This window comes from Pundamilia nyererei, unplaced genomic scaffold (assembly GCF_000239375.1).
Source record: "Pundamilia nyererei isolate P.nyererei 1_Seehausen unplaced genomic scaffold, PunNye1.0 scaffold00118, whole genome shotgun sequence".
In the NCBI taxonomy this organism is placed as follows: domain Eukaryota; kingdom Metazoa; phylum Chordata; class Actinopteri; order Cichliformes; family Cichlidae; genus Pundamilia; species Pundamilia nyererei.
Window position 1 is genome coordinate 119085 of NW_005187519.1, and position 7361 is coordinate 126445.

Sequence of the window (7361 nt, forward strand, 5' to 3'; positions counted from 1 at the left end):
TTCGCCTCTGTATAAATGAAATTGAATTGAATTGAGTGGGTTCAGCAGTTTTTAATAAATAAATAAATAAATGTGACTGATATTGTAAGAAATACCCTGCATGTAACTCATGGTAAGAAGAGCAATATCGCCCCCTCCTGGTTCAACTAAACTCCCATGTTTTTGTCAGAGAGACCGAGTAGTTTATTACTGTTATATAAAATTTTCCTTCTGTGTATTTAATAAATAATTATATAGAAGTCAGTAACACCTACTCATATTTATGAGCAGCATTCCACCAACTCATTACAAACGAGATCCCGTTAACTACTGCTAAGTGGTCTTGAGCAGTAGTTCCCCAGGAGAAGTTTTTTTTTCCTTTGCAATAATCCCTTCAATAAAAACACATATGCACTAACCTCATGCTTGCTGTTAACAATAGCCTAAAGACACAAAATCAAGTCAAGTTTTTTCCTGAAGTTGACATTTATTTATTTATTTATTTATTTTATAATTATATTGATTCTATTGATTGTTTGCCAAGCACTGAGGTCTCTGCAGGATTACTAATTTAAAAATGAGGCAAAAGCACCAACGTTGTGCTCAAAAATGGCACAGTGAGCTACAACCTGTTGCTGTAGTAACTCTAACACGGTTATTTATTTATGCTTTTTTAAATACATACGTGTTCAGTTTTTTTTTATAAATAATTATATAATTTTTTTTCTTGCAAAAATGTCACCTTAACACCCAAATACGTACATACGGAATTCAAAACTTTCTTATGATTACCCGTTTGGCTGGTAACATGGACCCAGTCTGATGGAAACTTATTGAATATTGCTGCTGAACTCTCAGCCATTGACTGTATATAAGTTATATAGAGATACAGTCTTTATTCTTTTTATTTTTTATTTTTTTGAAGGCTGCAGTCAAAGCAAATTATTGTAAAAACAAGACAAGTCAACTGTGGAAAAGTAACAAATCAGAAATCCTGTTAACAAATAATATTACAAATTGAAGAGCACTGATGAAGATAAGAGGAAGCATTTCAAGTTAGTCATTCTCTCGGTGAATACAAATCAAAATAAAATACGAGGAGATTAAAAAATACAAACATTAAAATAAATAGCTTTATTATTTCAACGTTTAACAGTTTCTTATTATTAAGGAAGATAATTTCTTAATTTTTGTCAGTCTGTATAAAAAAAATAGTAACGTAAATTGCGTAAAGGTCTGCGTGATGACGCTACCGGCGTGCTGTGCGGAGGGGGCGTGGCCGACGGCTTTGGCTGCTGCAGCCAGAAAGAAGCAGTGAAGGAAACAGTGCGGCAGTTTGAGGACGCTCTCCTGCTAACAGTTTGTGTTTCTGCTCGTTAATCGGATATTTAATCCCGCACGCAGCCGAGCCGGTAAGTAGAGTTTATTTACGGTAAACCTTAATTTAGGTGACGCCGTATTAAGATGTTTTTTGTCGGCTGTTTAGAGCTAATTTCTGCGGATTTTGTCAGTGTTTATAGTGCTGAGTGTAAGTTGGGAAACGGAAGCGTTGGTTTGGTTTCAGTGAAGAAGACAGAGTTCACAGATAAAACTTGTAACTGACGTCTAACGTCAGACGCAGAGGACATTAACTAAGACAGCACGGGGGGTATAAATGCGCTGAAGTGTTCAATGTTGTACTGACAGGACATATTAAGATGTGTAGGTGGTTTCTTGAGTGTGGCAGGCGGGTCAGAGCGCAGAAACGCTGCTGCCTCTATTACGTAACTTATTGAGGAAAACGATGCGTTTTCCTACAACCCCGTGCCTCTGTGTGTGTGACAGGAGTGTAAACATACACAGTGTCCTGCTATGACACCGCTGGGCGTGCTTACAGCAGTGATGCTGCGGCTCATGCACGCATCAACATGGCCATTTGTTCTCGCGTTACTGCGTGTGGATGCTGGCACATGTGGTCCGCGCACTTTACTGCAGTTTTTTTTCTGCTGGTTTTGAGTTTCAAGGTCAGCTGGACATCGATTTCTGAAGAGCTGATGATGCTCTAGAGGAGGAGGAGGAGGAGGTGGTGGTGGTCGTGGAGGGTGACCTGCCAGGAAATAAGGCCTTCAATGCGAGTGTGTATGAATGGATTTAAATTAGCTTCAATGCTGGTGCCAGATGATGAGCAAATAAGTCTTCCAGCTGGCTTGTGCATCTTTGATTTCAGGCATGTAAAGAGACCCCTAAAAGTTTAGTCTGGTTTATTAAACAGTATATATATATAAACAAATTACAGTATATAGGTTATAATCACACATTTGTGTGGAACAGGTGTTACATTTAGGCAGTTTAAGTGTGTTTTACTTTGCTTTGGTGAAAGTATTACATCCTTCAGGTCTGTCTTAATTCTTCATGTTGTAGTGTCAATAAGGTGCTGGGAACACTCCTTAGAGATTTTGGTCAACGTTACATGATAACATTGCAGAGTTGCAGCACATTTATCGGCTCCACATCTATCAGAAGATGGTGCACTGTCCAGGGACCATGTCAAGGAATGGACATGGTCAGTAAATATACTCAGGTAGGCTGTGGTGTTTAAACGATGCTCAGTTGGTACTAAGGGGCCTAAAGTGTGTCAAGAAAATATCCCCTATACCATGACACCATCAGCAGTCTGAACTGTTGATATGAAGCCATACAGATCCATGCTTTCATGTTGTTTACATCAAATTCTGACTCATCTTTCTAATCTTCTATTGTCCAGTTTTAGCGAGCCTGTGTGAACCATGGCCTCAGCTTCCTGTTGTTATCTGACCGGAGTGGCATACAGTGTGGTCTTCTACTGTTGAGATGCTCTTCTGCATACATTGATTGTAAAAAGTGCATATTTGAGTTACTGTTGCCTTCCTTTCAGGTCAAAGCAGTCTGGCCATTCCCTTGTTGGCCATTCTCTGTAAACCCTGATGATTGTGTGGGAAAATCCCAGCACATCAGCAGTTTCTGATTTACCCAGACAAGCTGCCATGCCACATTCAGTGTCACTTAAATTACCTTTCTTCCACATCCTGATGTGCAGTTGCCATGTGATTGGCTGGTTAAAATTTGTGTGTTAACGAGCAGTTGAACAGCTGTATCCGTCTGGTGAAGTGTTCGCTGAGTTTATATGTAATATTTTAGAAGTCAGGGAGGCTTTGAAACAGTGATTTTTTTTTTTAAATGATTTCTTACAGTTTTTTGTTTACATCTTTGCCTGTGCAGCAGTTAAACCGAGTAATGGAGACAGTAACTAACAGAAAAAGAGGGAATTCTGATTATGACTCAGGATTGGCCACATTTGAGGGTTAACTTCCTCTAAATAAATCCAGTTTATGAGAAAGAAGAGCGGCAAATACACTTGCTTGCTGTTGATCGTTAATTACCTTCGAGTGAAGAGGCTTCGCATGTCAAGTTAAATAAATTTAGTCCCTGAATTTAGAAAGATGGCGTATTGATTCTGTCTGTATTGACAGATTGATGTGATTTGAAGCCATCTGGTCACTGCCCTCCTCTGTCTCTGTTATATTTGTGTGTGCGCGTGGTGACTCATCAAACTCTCCCACTCAGTGCCGAGCTGGGGGTCAGGCGGCAGCACGTTGATTCATCTTCATCCGCGTCTCCCTCTGCGCTCTTGTCATGTATACAGCGAGCACGTGTGCGGCGGCGGTCGTGGCAGATGTTCTCTGTTGTCTCATTACCCGTCTGTTTTAATACATGCAGGAGGAGAAGTATGTAGCTTACATAATGAGGAGGAGGAGGCCGGTTGGTAATGAGCTGTGTCATCCTCTTCATCAAAATACATCGCTCCATAAACCCTCGATGTCATCAGGTCATGTTAAACACAAAGATGGAAAGACAGTGGAGATGAGCTAGTAGATCCGCTGCCATCAGCATTTTGCTGGGATTCAGGACATAAGCAAAACTGAATAAAACCAAAGAGAAACGTTTCATCACATCTGCTAGTTCTGGTTTCATTTATTGAGATCAGCGACTAATGAGAAGTTACTACACCAATAACTAGACTGTGGGTATCTGCTGATACCAAGCACTGGTCTGATACAAGTGTAAAACTAATTTAAAGTTAAATTAATAATATCTACTTTGAGCAAAGTCTTGAGCCACCTCTCACTTCTTTATATTTTGCTTCCATGGAGCCAGACCTTTCTTTCATTTTTTAAGTGCTCTTGAACAATAGTTCTCCAGGCTTTCTGAAGGTTTTCAAAAGTTTTTTTTTCCTTTTTTTTTTGTTAACCCATGTAACACTGACATATGAATCACTTGAGCACAAAAGGCTCCTTACTCAAGGGATGAACCAGTGTTGTGTCTGCACACAACAGACAGCTCAGCAAAGAATCAATTTAAAAATGTATCTTTAGGCACTTTTTTACTATCATCCTGCCACAGAAACACAACATTTGTTTCCATTTCTTTAGTTGAATCTATGAAAATTGCCAAAGTCCATGGAAAATTCCAAAAAAAAAAAATAGTATTTATTTTCACAAACATGTTGATTCCCAAAGAGATGTTACTTGAAATTTTTTGCATATCTCAGCATGGTGTGCAGTTTGTCCTTATAAAAATCAGAGGAAATTGGACAATCGGAGGTCAAAGAAGTGGCAAGCCTAAAGAGAGAACTGTCTACAAGAGATGAACTTTATTTGAAAGTCACGTCTTTAACAGTGAGAAAAAAAAAATCCAGCAATCCTGCTTTCAGCCAGTGGTGTCGGAGGTCCGTGTCTAAATTAATGAATTATGAACACAGTAAAGTACCATCATCTGGAAAGCACCTGATTGGCAGTGGCTTCATGTTCCAGCATGACAATGACAAAAAAAATAAAGAAATGAGCGGTGACTCGAGACTTTTATACAGTACTGTGTAACGAGACGTTATCTCACAGAGGCACCAACAAATATTCTAAAGGTAATTTAAGGTTACATTTCAGTTTCCCGCAAAGATGTCTTCATGTCTGTTGCAGTTCCAACCGATCAACAGAAACTGAAAGACATGTAAAGCTTTCTTGCAGTAGAGTATACAAACCAAATGTTATTCACATTTAAATACCATGCATGCATGCATGCATACCATGCTTATGTGGCAATTGTACTGACCTTTAATCTCTGATATACAGTTGAACAGGTCTACCTGAAAGTCTGGTGAGTGTAATTTTAACCTGATAAGTATCTTATTTTTACCTTATCTTACTTCTGTTCAGGAAAAGAAAAGGAAATAATTTTAATTCCAGATTTGCAAGAGTTATTTAGTTTCTTCTACAAATATCTTTTGTGAACAGTTCTTTTTAAACCACAAAGAAAAGTTCTGGTAAGAAATTAACCATATTGTAGTAGACTTAGAGTTGAGATAAAGTCCTTACACGGTAGTGTCTTGCCCAAGAATTCTTTAGCATGCAGACTGGCACCAATCATCAGTTTAGCAGATGACCTGCTCTACCGCCTAGCTACAGCTACCCGAGCAAACTTAATAAAATAAATAGTTAGTAAAATACAAGGAGACCAGTTCAGATTGATTAAGAGGAATTTGAAAAGTTCTGCTTCAAGCTAGTGTAAAATTGTAATGACGAGTTGGCTATAAAATAGTTTAGATGCTTTGATTTGACCATGTCTGCACTGGTTTTTCAGATGGAAACTGAAAACGAGTGTCACTTGAAACCGGTTCCAAATTTTTCCAAAGAATGAGACTTTTATGTGCTTTTATCAGCTTTATTAATCCATGCAGGTTCTGGCTCATTATATTTTCTGTAACTTATTTCAGTTGAGGTGAAGCCAACAGCAACATGCTGAAACATGAATGAAAACGATCGTCATGCAAATATTTTTTCACCTCCTCCATTTTAAATGTGGGAGAAGGATTTCAGATAATAAAGGAGTTGTATCAACACTGAAAATGTGCGTGGGTATACTTGTTTCCTCATGTAAAACCAGGTTAAGAATCAATAAAGGGATTCGATAAAGAAACACATCAGTAAGCCAATTCGATAATGACTTTGCTAGCAATAAAGCCTCTGTCAAATAGAGTAGGAAAAAAGTATTTCTGCCACTACAGCTATTATAATATGCAGTTTTGAATGTCCGAATTTGTTGCTTAGTCCTCTGTGATCTAAGTCTTCACCATTGCTTACCCCAGTGGTGTCCAAACCCAGGCATCAAGGGCCGGTGTCCTGCAGGTTCTAGATGTGTCCTTGATCTATCACAGCTGATTTAAATGGCTAAATTATTTCCTCAACATGTCTTGAAGTTCTGCAGAGGCCTGGTAATGAAGTAATCATTTGATTCAGGTGTGTAGACCACTATTATCCTTCTATCAGAACACAAAATATTGATTTATTTGATTGTTCTCTTGAGTCTCTTTCAGGGAACAAAGAAAAATAATCCTTTGAACTTGCGCACCAAAAACATTTTCTCCAAATTAAGTAAGTAAAGTAAGTTTGGAGTTTCTTTTCAGATCCTTTCTAGCTTCTGTCCCTTTAAAAGCCATCTGTTTTCTCATTAGCTGCCCCTCATAAACAGATGGCTTGAATCGCAGGTGGGTGGAGCCAAGATGTCAGCTCTCAGTGACATCAAACAGAGCCTAATGTAAGAAAAGAAAGCATTTTGACACTGAGCGCAGAGCAGTCTGAAGCCTGGGGAATGACTGACCTTTACACATGGTGATCTCATTATGCTTTTAATATGAGAATCCACCATTGTAACCACACAGGCTTATATTTGACACCATTTTGGAGAGGTGCAGTTTGGGTATGATGGGACACCTCTTGAGGAGATGTTGTTGCTTTTTCTGGCAGAGAAGGTATTAACTGGCTCAGATATTTGGGAAGCAGCGAGCTGGAGACAAATGTTTGCAGACAGGCAGGGAAAATAGGAGGATGCAAACCTTGAGGAATGATATACTGATTTCTCCCTGCAAGACGAATAAGAAATTTATTTTGAATTTCTTTTAAATTTTGATTTGCCCTACTGCTAGTCAGTGCGGTCTAGTCTTTGTGAACTATGTTTGCAGATGACATTGTTATCCATAGTGGGTGTGTAAAGGAGGAGGAGGAGGAAAGTCCAGAGTTGCAATGAGGGTGCTACACCAGAAGCCTCCTTCTGATCGCTTTAGTTGCTAGCAACCAGTTGGCGTGATGAGTCCTTCCTTTCACTGAATGTGTAAGAAACTAAAGCCCTGAGTGTTGATTTTAGAAAGTTCTCTTTTCTTGCTCATCACCCACTTTTATTAAAACTGCTGATATTGGGATTGTGGAGAATAATAAGTAAGTAGGTAAAATGTATTTATATAGCGCTTTTCACAGCTAAAAATCACAAAGTGCTTTACAACACAAGAAATGGAAATATAAAACAATGTAAAACAA

General features: G+C 38.7%; 1 protein-coding gene across 8 annotated transcripts in view; it reads left to right on the forward strand.

Annotated features, from left to right (window-relative positions):
• Window positions 1–1254: 1254 nt before the first annotated feature.
• Window positions 1255–7361, forward strand: part of inpp4ab (inositol polyphosphate-4-phosphatase type I Ab) — a 76429-nt gene continuing 70322 nt past the window's right edge. For all 8 annotated transcript variants that reach the window (XM_005742217.1, XM_005742221.1, XM_005742224.1 and 5 more), the window contains exon 1: window positions 1255–1391. The gene's annotated coding sequence lies outside the window, so the exon portion shown is untranslated. The remainder of the gene's footprint in view (window positions 1392–7361) is intronic.